The sequence below is a fragment of the Meles meles genome, chromosome 7 (assembly GCF_922984935.1).
Source record: "Meles meles chromosome 7, mMelMel3.1 paternal haplotype, whole genome shotgun sequence".
Lineage (NCBI taxonomy): Eukaryota > Metazoa > Chordata > Mammalia > Carnivora > Mustelidae > Meles > Meles meles.
In genome coordinates this window covers 75814810-75830479 of record NC_060072.1, presented here as the reverse complement: position 1 = coordinate 75830479, position 15670 = coordinate 75814810, and the positions used below count along the sequence as shown (strand labels likewise).

The window sequence follows — 15670 nt, the reverse complement described above, 5'->3', positions numbered from 1 at the left end:
GTTTAGCCTTGTATTTGAATCCAGTTTCATGTACATTACACATTGTGGTGTATATTATATAGTTTGGTATAAATAATGCACTTGGATAGTGCACACCTCTGTGAAAGGTTCTGTGCCTTTATTTTTTTTTAATTTTTATTTATTTATTTATTTTTAGATTTTATTTATTTATTTGACAGAGAGAGAGATCACAAGTAGGCAGAGAGGCAGGCAGAGAGAGAGAGGAGGAAGCAGGCTCCCTGCCGAGCAGAGAGCCCGATGCGGGGCTCGATCCCGAGACCCTGGGACCATGACCTGAGCTGAAGGCAGAGGCTTTAACCCACTGAGCCACCCAGGTGCCCTGGTTCTGTGCCTTTAAAACTAACATTGATAATGAAGCTAACTTCAGGTGTCATATGAAATGGAAAAGTTACTACCAAAGCAAAGGCAGAAGTAAATTCTCGAATGTGTGCTTCAAGCCTAACAACTTCTATCTTCTGTTTGAAAACCAGTCCTCCATTTGAGCCAGAGTGAATAGATGACTTCTCTACCACTGGTTAGCTGGTAATGGGACCTGCTTTCTCCTCTATAACACGGTAATAATACTGATGTCTGCCACCCCCCCCCATATAGGTAGTTTGTGGAGCTTAAAGGACAGTTAAAAGCTTCTATTAGCATGCCCTAGAACAGTGCTGTCCAGCATAAATGCAACATCTTTTTTACCTGATGCTTATTTTATACTTAGAGTATATCTCAATTTAGTTTAAGTCCCCTTTCAAGTACTCAGTAGCTTCATGGGACTAGTGACTACTATATTGAACAAGGCAGTCCTAGAATATAGTTAACATTCATTAATACAGTAGTATTAATGTTTGTAGTAGTATTTGACTACTCCTTGGTATCACTGGTATTGGTATTATTATTAGTTTTACAAAAATCCTAAGCTCTGCTTGTAACTCTTTATAGAATTATAAAATAATTTTAAATCCTTTGCTAATTTTCAGAATATACAAGCCTCCAGTGATGCTACAAAAGCTAATAAAAATGAAAGCAGATACGTACCTTAATACATTAGGGAAAATTATAAGGAAAATTGTCGAAGAGCATACAAAACATTAAATGGGAAAAAAATATATGAACACAGGGAAAATTTCCAGATAAAGCATATATTTCAAAAAAAGTTTTTAGAAGGCAGGAATTAAGACTAATAAACATAGGTCCAAATTTTGGCTTATGGCCAATATAGTAGGAATTATTAACTAAACACTCTGCTTATTATCCAGAAAAATCAAGATAAATTTAAAGGCCTTAGCAAGACTATTTAGGTATACAGTTTTGAATTAAGGAAAAATCATTTGTACAAAACCTTCTAAAACATGATTATAAGTCAGGGAGCCTTTGGCGGGGGGGAGAAGTATCTTGAAGTTTTAAGAGATCTATACTTAAAGGAATATGTAGGCTTTGATATTAGATTCCAAGGGAGGAACTTCACAGGACACTGAGCCTTCCTAGGTTTGGCCTAAGAGATTATTGTCCTGAATCCACAGACCATTCTATCTCTCATCTAATCTTTCTGACAACCCCTAATCATGCTGCAGATAACAGCTTAGCCTTCCCTTCCTTGGGAAGCTTTTCCTGACTCTAAAAGACTATGATAGATGTCTATGGCACCTTCTTTTACTGTTATGGTACGTCTTACCACAATATATTTAAATTCCAAGAATATGCACCTATTTTTTTCTTCTTGAAATTTTTTTTTCATGTTTACTTTCTATCCCTGAAGGATCTTGTAATTTCCTATGCTTTCAACCATCTATGCATATAACTTTTAAATCTATGTCCAAAACCTGCTGGAATTCTCTACTTTGATATATATAAAACTAAAATTATCACACTATTTTTTTCAAAATCTCTTCCTCCTCCTGACTCTTATTTAAAGAGCCTCACTGTTCTCTTGGTCACACACACACACACACAAAAGAATCTTGAATTCATTCTTGGCTTCCTCTCACTATGTGACCCAGACAAAACCTGGCCAGTCCTTGTAGATAACCCCACTGTCTCCAGAATGCATTTCCACTATTCTGAGAGCCTCATTAGTTCCTACCTACATGAACACCTTCTGGCTAACCTTCTGATTCAAGAGTCTCTTATACCCCCCAGTTTGCTGACACATCGCTGCCAAATTTTCTCTTTTTAAAATCTTGTTATTTTAGTTTAGTTGACTCACAATGTTTCTTTCACTTCTGGTGTACCACATAGTGATTCAGCATCTCTATGTGTTATGCTATGTTCTACCATCTGTCACTGTACAACACTATTACATTATCATTGACTATATTTCTTATGTTGAAAAGTATGGAATACTTCATGAATATGTGTATCATCCTTAAGCAGAGCCCATGCTAATCTTCTCTATATTGTTCCAATTTCAGTATATGTGCTGCCAAAGTTTCCCAATACATCTGTTTGTCCATGCTACTCCTCTGTTCCAATTCTTTTCTTGTCTCAGCATATTAAATCTTAACCTCTAAACCTGCTTTCTAAATCCCACATATGACCCCAAACTCTCCTTCCAGCCTTATCATCTACAATTTCTTAATTAAATATTCCAGCCAAATTCTCTGTTACTCCACAGAATCCTTATACTTTCTCAACTTCATTATTTTTTCATTTCCTTTGCATAAGAATACATCACTCACACAATCTATACCTAAAAATACCTTTTATTAAAAAATGATCTTCCTCTCACTTCAATTCCAATCTGTATTTTTGGACATAATTTATATTATTGAGTTCCATCTTTTTTTATAGCTTCTAGTCAATTTGAGGTTCCTTGAGGAAGGAATCATGTCTTGTTTTTCTTAGATTACTTTCTATCCATCGCCCTAGAGAAAAGTAATAAATATGAATGGAAGAAGAAAACTCACCAAATAATATTCCCATAGTGACTAAGAAGCAAACTGGAAGAGTCTGGTTATGCTCTAGGTAGAAGAAAGATCCAACTGAGGGCAAGCTTCTTCATTCTGTTGGGAGTTTGAAATACCACAGAGAAACTTATTAGATAAATAATGGAAAAATATTTAATCACTCAGTACTTACTAAATGCCTATTGACATCCTCAAAATATTTCAAATGCGGAAAGAAGGTTCAAAAAAGATAAATCTACAGTATTCAAAACCTCATTCTAAGTGACTGTACTGTGGAGAAGTTTCTCTTGAGAATACAAGATCTGCAAAACCATCTTCACTTGTTCACAAAACTTGAAGTTTCCTGGAATTGAAAAGGTAGTAACTCAAAAAGCACTGAGCAGCTGAACTCAATTCAACTTTGAATTTTTTTTTTTAATTTTTAACAGATTCTCTGTTTGTTTTAGGTACATATAAATGCAAACTAGATCTTAGTATAGAGGAGGCTGTAGACTTGCAAATAAGAAATAGGCTGTTTCGGGACGCCTGAGTGGCTCAGTGGGTTAAAGCCTCTGCCTTCGGCTCAGGTCATGATCCCAGGGTCCTGGGATTGAGCCCCGCATCGGGCTCTCTGCTCAGCAGGGAAACTGCTTCCCCCTCTCTCTCTGCCTGCCTCTCTGCCTACTTGTGATTTCTGTCTCTCAAATAAATAAATAAAATCCTTAAAAAAAAAAAAGAAAAGAAACAGGTTGTTTGATAATAAGAAAACAACATGCAAGTAAAACAGCAAATGAGATTACAAATAAATTCAAAATGTCAGCTATAAAAAGAACCATGGCTCAAGATGATAACAAATTCAAGTCATTTTAATAATCTAAAAAGCAAGGCCAGAGATGGTAGGAAAGAAAACCAAAATAACAAATGGTACCTGATGGGGCGCCTGGGTGGCTCAGTGGGTTAAGCCGCTGCCTTCGGCTCAGGTCATGATCTCAGGATCCTGGGATCGAGTCCCGCATCAGGCTCTCTGCTCAGCGGAGAGCCTGCTTCCCTTCCTCTCTCTCTGCCTGCCTCTCTTGTGATTTCTCTCTGTCAAATAAATAAAATCTTAAAAAAAAAAAAAAGAATAGTAAAAACTATTCTTAAAAAAAAAAAAAGGTACCTGAGCAAAATATTTAATCATTGTGGCTGTTTAAAGTTGCAATAAAATCTCTTTAGCTGATCAGAATGTTCTCTGGATACAGAATTTTACTCCTCTTTCATAAAATAATATAAATCTCAAATCCTATTTTTTCTTATAAGTACATCATAACAATCTCTGAATGGGTTATATGTTGTGTTGTTTTTTTTTCTCAAATCACTCAAATCTTGAAAGACCAAATTAAAATTATATGCTCCTACACATAAGCTGCTCTTCTTCAAGGGCACAAATTTCAAAAAAAAATTTAATGTCAAACTATCCCCACAACATGAAGAAGATGTTCTGTGTCTTTATATATATACTTGACATATAGTTAGGGTACAATATGTTATTATGAGAAAATAAACGAGGGTTAGGCATGATATGAGCCTTCCCTATTACTTCAGTCTCATTGTCTACTACTCCCTCAAAATATTATAGTCTAATAAAGAATGAAATCTTACCACTTGCAATAATGTGGATGGAGCTAGAGAGTATAATGCAAAGTGAAATAAGTCAGAGAAAGACAAATACCATATGACTTCACTCATATGTGGAATTTAAGAAACAAAACAAAAGAGCAAAGAAAAAAAGAGAGAGAGAGAAACTGAGAAACAGATGCTTAATGATAGGGGACAAACTGATCGTTACCAGAGTGGAGGTGGGGAAGTAGGTATAGGAATTAAAGAATATACTTATCATGATAAAAATAAAATAAAACAATTAAAAATTTTTATTATATTCAATTCTTACAGTCTAGACACATTTAAACTACTCACATTCCTTTAACATCCACAAGTTCTCCTATATAACTATGTGTCTGCTCCTGCTAATTTGTCTTTCTCGTATGGTATTTCCAATTTGTCTATGTGGTAGGCTCCTACTCATCTTTAAGAAAATTTTAGTATCATCTCTTCTCTAAAGCCTCCCTAAACCATTCCCAGTACTACCAGATACTTTATATGTAATCCACTGGTAATCACTACATTGTATTCTAATTATTTAGAACTTCTTGAGACCAGAAACTGTGCCTTATTTGTCACTGTGAGTTTCAATACATGACACCATGTCAGGACCCTGCTACATCACTGGGTGAATGTTGACCACATCTGTATGTCTATATGTATGACTATAAGTTCATTGAGGTTAAAAGCACTGTGCGATTTGTCACAGTACCCACAAACCTAACATAGTGCCCACTCCAAGTTGGTTCTAAGTAGAATGTTTTAATGAACTACCTTTCAATCAAGAAAGAACAAAGTTTAAAAGATAGGTACTGGTCTTTTACCTGTCATCTTACAATAGGAGATTAACAAAGACTCATGTATCTACACAGAAAGAAAATACATAATATACCAAAGATTGCTGAATTTATTGATATAAACTCCTTTTTGCAAATATTCTGTTCCTGTTATTTCCTGACAAAACATGGAAACATCTTTTTTTTTAATGGAGAACTCTCTTTTGATAAAATGGTAAAATTTACTTAATAAATTTTGACCATTATAGATAGTGTTTTCATAATATAAGCAATAAAGGTAACTAACAATAAAGAGTTGTTATTTTGAAACTTATTCTGACTTTAGGCAATGTGATATTATAGGAAACTCAGTACAACTTACCAGGGTTAGATTCTCAGCCAACACAAACACATCTGTACTTGCAAACTTCAGCAGTTAATTCAACTTCTCTGTGCCTCCATTTCCTCAGCTATAAAATAGGAAAGAAATAATAGTGCTTTAAGTAAAGGTTAAAGTTGTTACAGCTTTTGTAACCACTGTGCCTGAAACATTGTAAGTTCTCAATAAAATGTAGGTGATTATGATGCTAATACATCAGATGGTCTTTAATGTACAGGGGTGAAATTCCATTCTTCCCATTGTGAGAAGATAAAAGCTCCCTGATCCCCTTTTCCACATGACCAGGCTAACCAAAAAAGTAAATTGCTATAGTCCTTATGAGACAAACATGTCTCAAATTTTTTTATTGGGCAGAGCACCTAGAACCCATGGAACTCCCTATGGGATAGGATGCATTTTTGCAGAACAAATGGAGTATGGTTATATTCAATCTATCCTACATACCAAAAAACAAAACAAAATAAAACAAAACAAAACTTGGCTAGCAGAAAACACTGTTATATTGTAGCATACATATTACCACAAATGGGTGCTCTCAGAACAAAATATGTTGCTATTAGTTATTAATGACAATTCTTTTGGCATGTATTTGGTATGCTACCACCAATACTCACTATTATGGTTAATACTCCCTTTAACTGAAGAAAACCTGTATTAACATCTCATGGTAACTTTAAAAAAAATTTTATGCATAATTTTGAGTTAATTTGTTTACTTTGCATAACTGTGATTATTCTGTAAAAATGAATTTATAAGCCATTTTTCTCTCTCTCTCCTTATGATAGAGGCATTCATCCACATTAACATAAACTTCTTCACTTTTAATATAAATTAATAATTTATAATGATTCATTATAACATATTAATTTAAATGGCTACATAATATAATAGATATCACTTAGACATTTTCCTATTTTTGAATATTTAAGTTGTTTTATTCTTATTATAAATAATGCTATCATGAATATTTTCATGCACGCATTGTTTTCCTCCTTTATCCTTATTTCTTTAGATTGAAGTCCCAGAAAAAGTTTATAATATTGAAGAATTTTAAGGTAGAAGAAAAATTAAAAGTAAGAATTCAATACCTTTCTTTAGGATATGTTTTCTATAAACTGATAGCAATCAGTTGTGCTATGAGGACTACTGATGCTCCATAATACATGTACATAATTAAGTTTTTTAAAATCTACGTACAAAAAAAGGGAAAAAAGGGACAAAATAGACTTGCTAGTTGGCAAAAATTATCTAAAGACAAGAGAAAGAAAGTAATATTGTTCATTTCACATCTTCTAGCATTAAGAAGAATGGACTCTGAGAAACAAACTGAGGGTTTTGGAGGGGAGAGAGGTGGGGGTTGGGTGAGCCTGGTGATGGGCATTATGGAGGGCACATATTGCATGGAGCACTGGGTGTGGCACATAAACAATACATTTCAGAACACTGAAAATAAATAAAATAAAATGAAAAAAAAGAAGAAGAACTAATAAGAGTAAAATTAATATAACACTATATGTTAATTATACCTGAATTTAACTAACTAAATAAATAAATTTATTTTTAAAGAGAGTAAAATGGATGGAGTGCCCGAAATTATTAAGAGTCATTTACATGTATTACCTCCTTGAACTTCATAAGAATTTCCTGAGCCAGGTACAGTTACTATTCCCCCCCCCTTTTTTTTTTCAGTTATTTTTCATGAAAAAACAAAGTTACAGAGAGTCTAAGTAGCTTGCCAAACATCACATAGCTCATTAGCTGCTGGAACCAGACTCGAAACCAAGGCAGATTGACAAAGAGCCTGTGCTCTTAACCACTCCAATAATCTGCTTCCACAAAACAGGGAGTGAACCTCAAGTAAAGGAAGTAAATTTTTAAAAAGATCCAAAAAAACCAATTTCAATAAATTCAAATCTGGAGGACTAATTTCTCAAAAATTTTATCAACAGTATATTTATTTATAAAATATGTATATCAAATTTAAAAATGAAAAATTTGGAAAAAATATGTCAAAATCAAATTTTAAATAAATTTAAGGATGACTAGAAGGATTTAATTATTTTTGAGGAGGATTCCCTATTTTTTATTACTTTTTTATTACTATGTACAAGTAGCCAGCATAGTTTAATAAAACACCATTAGTTTTTGATGTAGTGTTCAATAATTCATTAGTTGAGTATAACACCCAGTACTCATCATCACACATGTCCTCCTTAATATTTATCACTCAGTTATTCCATCCCTTCACCCCCTCCCTTCTATAACCTTCAGTTTGGTTCCCGGAGTCCAGAGTCTCTCATGGTTTGTCTCCCTCTCTGATTTCTTCCTATTCAGTTTTCCCTCCCTTCTCCTGTGGTCCTCCGTGCTATTCCTTATATTCCACGTGAATGAAACCATATGATAACAGTATTTCCTTGTTTGACTTATTTTACTTAGCATAATCCCCTCCAGTTCCATCCATATCAATGCAAATGGTGTGTATTCATCTTTTCTCATGGCTGAGTAATATTCCTTTCCATTCTTCATCTGTGGACAAGTTTAAACACAAAATAGAGAGCCATCTATCAGAAGTGGTAAAAGCCTTCTCAATGCCGAGGAGAAAATTGAACCAGAATGCCTATGCAGTTTCTTCCAAATACAATATTGCAATGCTCTTAAAATCTGAAAACAAAAAAAATCATAAGATTTCTATAACTGTAAAATCTAATTTCATTAAACTCCTGTTAAAGGTGGTTACTTCCACTGAGGGGTATCTTAATGACATTGCTCATAGGCAATTCTGCTGCAAAAACAAAACATGGCTTTTAACTAAAGAAGAAAGAAGTACAGGAAGCCAAGTCCACTGATTCCAATCTACTCAGAAATCCATTAAAGGAAATCTACCACATTGGGAATATCTTTAAAGTGGCACTCTGTGGAAACTGACTGAAAATTTGGCAAAATAAAGGGAAAAACCTGAGTTTTAATATATCCATTTCTTCCTGGGAAGAAAAATAGAGATGAAGTGAGTTTATTAACAACTTTATAATGCCCCAATGGAATTTTCATTGATGTACTAATCAATATTTCATAAAATGGGCATTAAGTCCGACTTATCTATGCCAGAGTTAATGCTAAGATAACATTTCCATTGTGAAACTTGCTTTTAATTTAGCAACTTTATACCTTCTGAGAAAATTACCCTTAATGAACAATTTAACTGTTCTTATCCAGAAGTGAATTTTAATATGGAAATGGTTGTTGAAGACAATCATAACTATTCTTATAAGGAAGAGTTTTAAAAGTCAAAGGAATTTCGCCTAATGAGTCAGTTCTCCTTGCTGAGAACAATATGAATAATTTTTACAAATCCTTAATTAATATTAAATAACACATATTTATACAATTACATAAAAAGTAAGAACACGGATAATTATGATTCTTTTTTTAAAATTTCCCAATAATGAGACTGGGTTCAGAAATGGCACTCAGACTTTCAGCAGGATTTCAACCAGAGGGCATTAGAGAAATGGGAGATGAAGGCTACTCAAAGGGAAAAAAAAAGCCAAAAACCACAAATTAAGCATGGGGCAGGAAAGGGCAGGAGATGGTCCTTATCTAGGAGAGAAAGGTTGAAAGTTATTTTGCAACCTTATTCTGAAGGGGTTTAACATAAAACTTTCAGCCTATTTGATTTTGGAAAAATAGTTATGTGATCTTGGATTTACTGTAAGCACTTTTTCTCAAACAACTGGAGGAAATAAAAGATTGAAGTAACATGGCTGGATGGGATTTGAAACAAACAGAAGTTTTGGAAGGACTTTAAAATGAATGAAACTGGAAGTTCATAAAATATAGATTATGAGATGACCAGGAATCCTTGAGGCCACATATAAAATTAGAAAGCATTAGTCTGCCATTCTCACTTTATTTAAGAATACAGGATAAATTCTTACCAAACTGTTAGGTAAAATTAGGATAGTTTTCCTTCACTATAAAATATGTGGCTCTTTTTAATGATCAGAAACAAATTTAAATATTTTACTCAATTTATACTTTCTTACATTATTTTTTAATTCTGAACTTTATGAATTTATTTGCCTATTCAAACTTTAAGTTTTTTAAAAAAATTGTAAATTAAATATAGTCTTTTGCTTATATTATGTGGATTGAGAAAGAGGAACCTCTAAGTGTTCATTAATTTTTCAAAGTGGATGCTTTAGTTTATTTCTTTAAATACATGTAAGAAATTATGTCAGTAAAAATACCATCATGAAAATGAAGAAATCTGGATTGCACAGTGTTGTACTGGTGCTAGTTCCTACCACCTCTGAAAAGCCAACTGGACACACTTCATCCCAACTCCATGATTATTTACATTATGTTAGTAACTTAAAATTGTCCATGATGAGAGTATTTATACCCAAAAATTTGCATACAGTACAAATTGAACTTTCATCTCTTTCTTTCACAAAGCCAGTTGTTGGAAAAAAAAAAAAGAAAGAAAGAAAGCCAGTTATTAAATACTTACCAGCACACCACTATTTCCACAAGAAAAAAAGATTTTAAATAGGTTGGTAGAGAAAGAAATAGGATGAAGAAGAAAGGAGGGAAAGAGGGAAGAAGGAAGTTGGTTAGTTTCAAGAGCATGGAAAATAACTGCCAATCAACAAAGTTCAGCTAGTTAAGAGCAAATGAGTTTGACATATCATACATACAAATAATCTTTAGTTCGCAGTCTAGAGAGGCCTGCTCCTTTTCTTCTTTACGACAGAGAGAGACTGGAAACAGAGCAGGGGAGAGAGAGAGAGAGAGAATATCTTAACCAGGCTCTATGCTGAGCAAGGAGCCTGTTGGGTTCCATCTCATGACCCTGATGTCATGACCCTGAGATCACGACTTAAACTGAAATCAAGAGTCAGATGCTTAACATACTGAGCTACCCAGGTGCCCCTAGGCCTGCTCTTTTTAAAACAGCCAGACTGTTGCAAAAACAGAAGAGTAACTGGGCACCATAGGAATTGGAAGTCTTCCTCAGAATGACTGAAATTGAGACTTGAACTGGGTAGACTCCTTAGCAGGGTGGTATAAATCCAGAGCCAAGGACTTGACAGGTCAGATATGACACTATATGAATTAAAATAGCTTTAAAAAGACAAAATAAACACAAATACGAGTGCCAAATCAACCATGATAAGCATCTAACAAATGTATTCTGTATCTGACATTTATTCTGTTTTTGATCTTTGAAGGAAGGTATATGCTGTTCAAATGGGCAGGTCATATTGAACCCAATTTCAGAGCTATTTGGATCTTTATAATGGAACTCAAGTTGTGAAATGTTTATCAGGGAACAACATCCAGAAGCCAGATAATTTAAAAATGACATGAAGGCCTTTCAATATATGTTTCAAATGAGTGTGGAAAGGAAGAGAAAGGTAATTATCCTGAGTAATACTGTTTCCCATGAACTACTAATTTTTTTAAACTTTTATATTCCTAGCAATGACATTTCTACCATAACTGACATGGTCACAACCGCAAACTCTCCACATTACAGGTTATGTGTCCCACATTACACACTACTTGCAACTAAATTATCTCACTGAGGCTAAGTATGCTAGTCAGAGGAGAGGCTCCTCAATTTTAACTCTAGTTCTAACATTACTAAATGTGTAACAGTGGGCTCACTATTTAATCTCTTGTGACTTTTATTTCCTCATTGATAAAATGATTAACTCATAGAATTATCATAAGGGTAGATGTATGTATGGCATATAACAAATGTTAAATAAATGATGATTTTTCTTATTGTTTCACCACCTCAACATTAATATTTGTTTTCATCACATGGCTTTTTTAATGATGATTATCTATTTTACCAAGCAACCCCAAGTATATAGTGAATAAACATTATTTTATGGCTATCTTAATAGCTCAGTTACCCTGAATTGGAAAGAAATGACAAATTTTGCAGATATACTTTCGTCAAAAGTACTTAGTTCTAACAATTCTAATCTGTAATAAATTTCTTTAGGATCTTATTAGATATTATCATTGTTATGTGACTGTAGGCACTGATTATTTCTTTGATATCAAATTTTTCTTGGTCAAAGTAATAGTCAGCCTAATGAGGTTATGCTGCATTGACAACTCCAAAAACACCAAGATTTTAAAAAATAAGACCTATTTCTTACTCATGTTGTATGTCCACAACTATTTTGATGCAACTATGACCCCATCATTGCCTTTCCTACAAGATCCAGACTTAACAAAACCATCCCTCTTTGAGTCTCAGGGCAATGGAAGAGAGAGAATATGGCTGACTATGAACTCACTTTTAAAACTATACACAAAGTGACACATGGCATTCCCAACCATTTCATTGGCCAATGCAAGTCACATGATCACTCCTGAGTCAAACAGAGAAAGGATATATAATCCTCCCAAGGAAAGAGGTAGCAAATATATTGACAATAATATGATCTACCACCAGGTCTTAGTGCTGCCAGGAATCAGGTGCTATTTTTAGGGGTAACGGTGTTTTTGTTTTTTTAATTTGACTTTTTCCTGTGATTTTACTCTGTACAGTGTTTGGCTGTAGTTAATGTGGATTTTTTTGTTTTTATTATTTCTCACCTGTACTATTATTGTTATTTAGAAAAGAAACTCTTTGTCTATATCCTGAAACTGAGAACATTAGTGACCCAATGGCATAGAAGCCAAATGCATGACAGCAGTCAAAACCTCCCCTTTCTTCTAAACAATCCTTCTCTACCATTTGGCTCTACTACTTCTATAACTAATAGTTGCAACCATGTGTGTGCCCCTGGCAGGAGACCTTATGGCTGAATCATTATTAAAATTCTTAATCTTTTTTGCTCAGAGGTGCAATAAATAGGACGATGACTAAATCTAGATGGAATTATACTGATTCTCTGACATAATCACCCATTTCCTTGAGGAATATTGTACTTTATTGATTTTAGGATTTATGCTTGTTTTCATATTTTAACATATCTTATACTGGTATCCTTCCTTAAATTACCATTGGAAAGCATTACACAATATGAAAAAATTGTTTCTTTCTCGGTTATATATGAACTCATTTTAAAATTTAAAAAATACTTCACATCTTAAATTCAATGAAATATGGTTCTTCTTAATATATACCTCAAGTTTGATCAGTACTAACATGTTGAGTGTCTCGTCCAGTAAGTTATGATGCTGTGAACCACCCTTCACTAGAGGTTTCTAACCCAGGTCCCTTATGACAATCAGTGGTACTGGTCTGTAGAGAAGCCATCCTGAACATTCATAGACTGGCAAAAATAGCACCTCCTCTGTTAACAAGGTGAGCTTGAGTGACAGAATTCATTTCTTTTTTCCAACTGTTAGAAGTTTCAGATCTTCATAACATTTGAAAGAATAATACAAAGAACACCCACTTATACTTCTTTTAGCCTTACCACATTTGCCTTCTGTGTGTGTGTGTGATTTATTTTGCAAAACCACTCGAAAGTAAATTGTAGACTTAATACCTCATTCTGAAGATTTCAAAATACATGTCTTACATAACTATAGATGTATAGATCATCATCACACCTAAAAAGGTAATAACTTATAATATCATCTAATGCACTATCCATATTTAAATTTATACACGTGCCCTAAAATGCCAAATATCCAATGGAAGCCCTCTGAACTTCACTTCTCCAAACAACTTTAGCCCACCCAAACAACTTTATAAGCTCTCATTTCCTGCCATTTGCCTGTGCTTGAAATTCTTAAGAAAATATTTTATTTCTTCCCTGAACCCATACTGAAAGAGGTATAAATTTTCAGATATTGAAAAGAAAACAACAAAAGATTATACCATAATAGTCCCAAACATTTTATAGAGAGCTAAATTGTTTGGAGCTTCAATAAAAAAGAGTTTGCATAAGTGGATATTAGGCAGAAATGTGGAAATTAGAATGCAGATGAAATATAACAGCAATAATGATACTGCTCCTAAGCTGACTCTCATCAGTTAGGACTCTTCATTGGGGAAAAAATGGCCGTCTGTCCAAATACAATAGGCTAGCCGTCATGATTTTCTCTAAAAAATAATCTACAAATTTTCTTGAAATTATACTTCAGAAACCATCATAAATGAATGAACACACCCAAGAGTGATGTTATTCACCTTTTCTATAATGTCAGCAGAACTCTCATGGGGAAAAGATGAATTAGCTCTTCTACAAAACATGGTCCCTGGAGTTAAGCAAAATAATGCAGGACAGATTTTCAATTTAGCAGCTTTAGAAACATTCATTTAAAGTTACCAAAAAAAAAAAAAAAAAAAAAAAAAATCCTTTCCCATGGTGCTCACTTGCCTAAATGGAAGCATCTGTTCTGAAGATTAGTGCATCCTGGAAAACCTCAAGGGAAGGTGTGCCACTTTTCTTCCATGAAACACAAGTATTAACCACCTGCATATTCCCAGGTCCTCCAAAATTTTAGAGTCATAACTTCCTCCTTTACTGTCTCAAACAAGCCTTCCTTCTTATACTGCCTGAAGGGCTGAAGAACCCCAACTTTTCCTTAGAGGAATATTAAAGAATTGCACTGCACCAACATGCCCCTTTCTCTGATTCCCTGCTTTATCTAAAGATTCAATTGTCCCCTCATAATTATTTGCCTCCCATGGAACCTACTTACTTCCTATACAGCTCAGCCAGGCTAGACATTTGCCCCCTTTTAGTTACTCCTAAGAAAACAGAGAATTTTGCTGAAATTGTTAGGTTAACACAAACGCAGTTAAGCATCAAAAAAGCAAGAATACAATATTTAATATTAGTCATTTCTGTTTCTGAGGCCCTTCTCCATTGCTCTCTATAGGGGGTTTTCTTCTTTTTCTTTTTCTTTTGCGGGGGAGGGGAAGTGCCCTCATCCTCATGATCCAAGCTTGCTACTGTATTGCCTTAAGATCCTTCTCAGCATCTGGCCCTTCCCTGTATCCCCTCTACTTTCTCATTCTCTAATCTCCTCACACATCCTCTGCACACTCCCAAACTCCTAGTTTTTATCTTATTTATGACAGAAAGCAATTTTATTTTCATTGTTATAGCCCTAACCCATCAACATGAACTGCGGCCTCACATTCTCCAACCAAAAGACAGTTAAAGTATTCTCCAACACTTAAAAGTCATCTACTCTAGAGCTTCTCTCTAATGACATTAAGATACTGTTACCACTTAAGAATAGATCCTGCTTCATGAATATCAATGTCCTAGCCACAATGAGACAGAGAGTAATATTTTTCCTCACAAAATGAGAAGTGCATGTAATAATTTCCCTCTAAAAGGCCACAGAAATGTCTATCAGAGCCCCCCAACCTCTTCTGTTAGCAACACAACACTTTTAGCATGTGTCCCTTTCCCTCATGCTTATAATATAGATGTTCCAGGTCCAGGCAGGAAAAGCAAATGTTTTTACAAAGAAAAAGAAAAGAAAAGAAAGACAGAAAAAGGAAGTGAGAAAATGAGAAAGCTAAAGGGACAAGCCAGCCAATTCTACTTTTAAAAGAACTTTCTAGAGGCCCCATCTGAAGATACCTGCTTCTCTTTCATTGGCTAGACCTGTGTTATACATCCACTACTCTGCAAGAATGTGTACGAAATTAGGGTTCCAAAAGTAAAAAAGAAGAGAATGAATATTTTGTAGGCAACCAGAAATGTCCATGAGCTGAGCTAATACAGAGATCACACAAATCCAAATCTTATCAAGTGGCAGGCTCACTTACATGCTATAAAGGATTCAAGCTAACAAAAGTCTCAGAGGAAGCAGAGAGAATGCTCAGATGTCAAGAGCAGATCCCCAAGTTATTTCTACCAGGCATTCCCTCTGGTCCAGAATAGATGAGATCTCTATGTGAGATTCACAGAACCACTTCACACAGAGGGAGCACTTAAATTATGAAGAACGTCCACTTCACGCCCCAG

At 34.5% G+C, this 15670-nt stretch overlaps 1 non-coding gene across 1 annotated transcript; it reads right to left on the bottom strand.

The window, feature by feature from the left end:
* Nucleotides 1-2331: 2331 nt before the first annotated feature.
* Nucleotides 2332-2442, bottom strand: LOC123947766. The gene has a single exon (XR_006819808.1). It is a non-coding gene; the product is annotated as a U6 spliceosomal RNA (small nuclear RNA).
* Between the last annotated feature and the right edge of the window lie 13228 nt (nucleotides 2443-15670).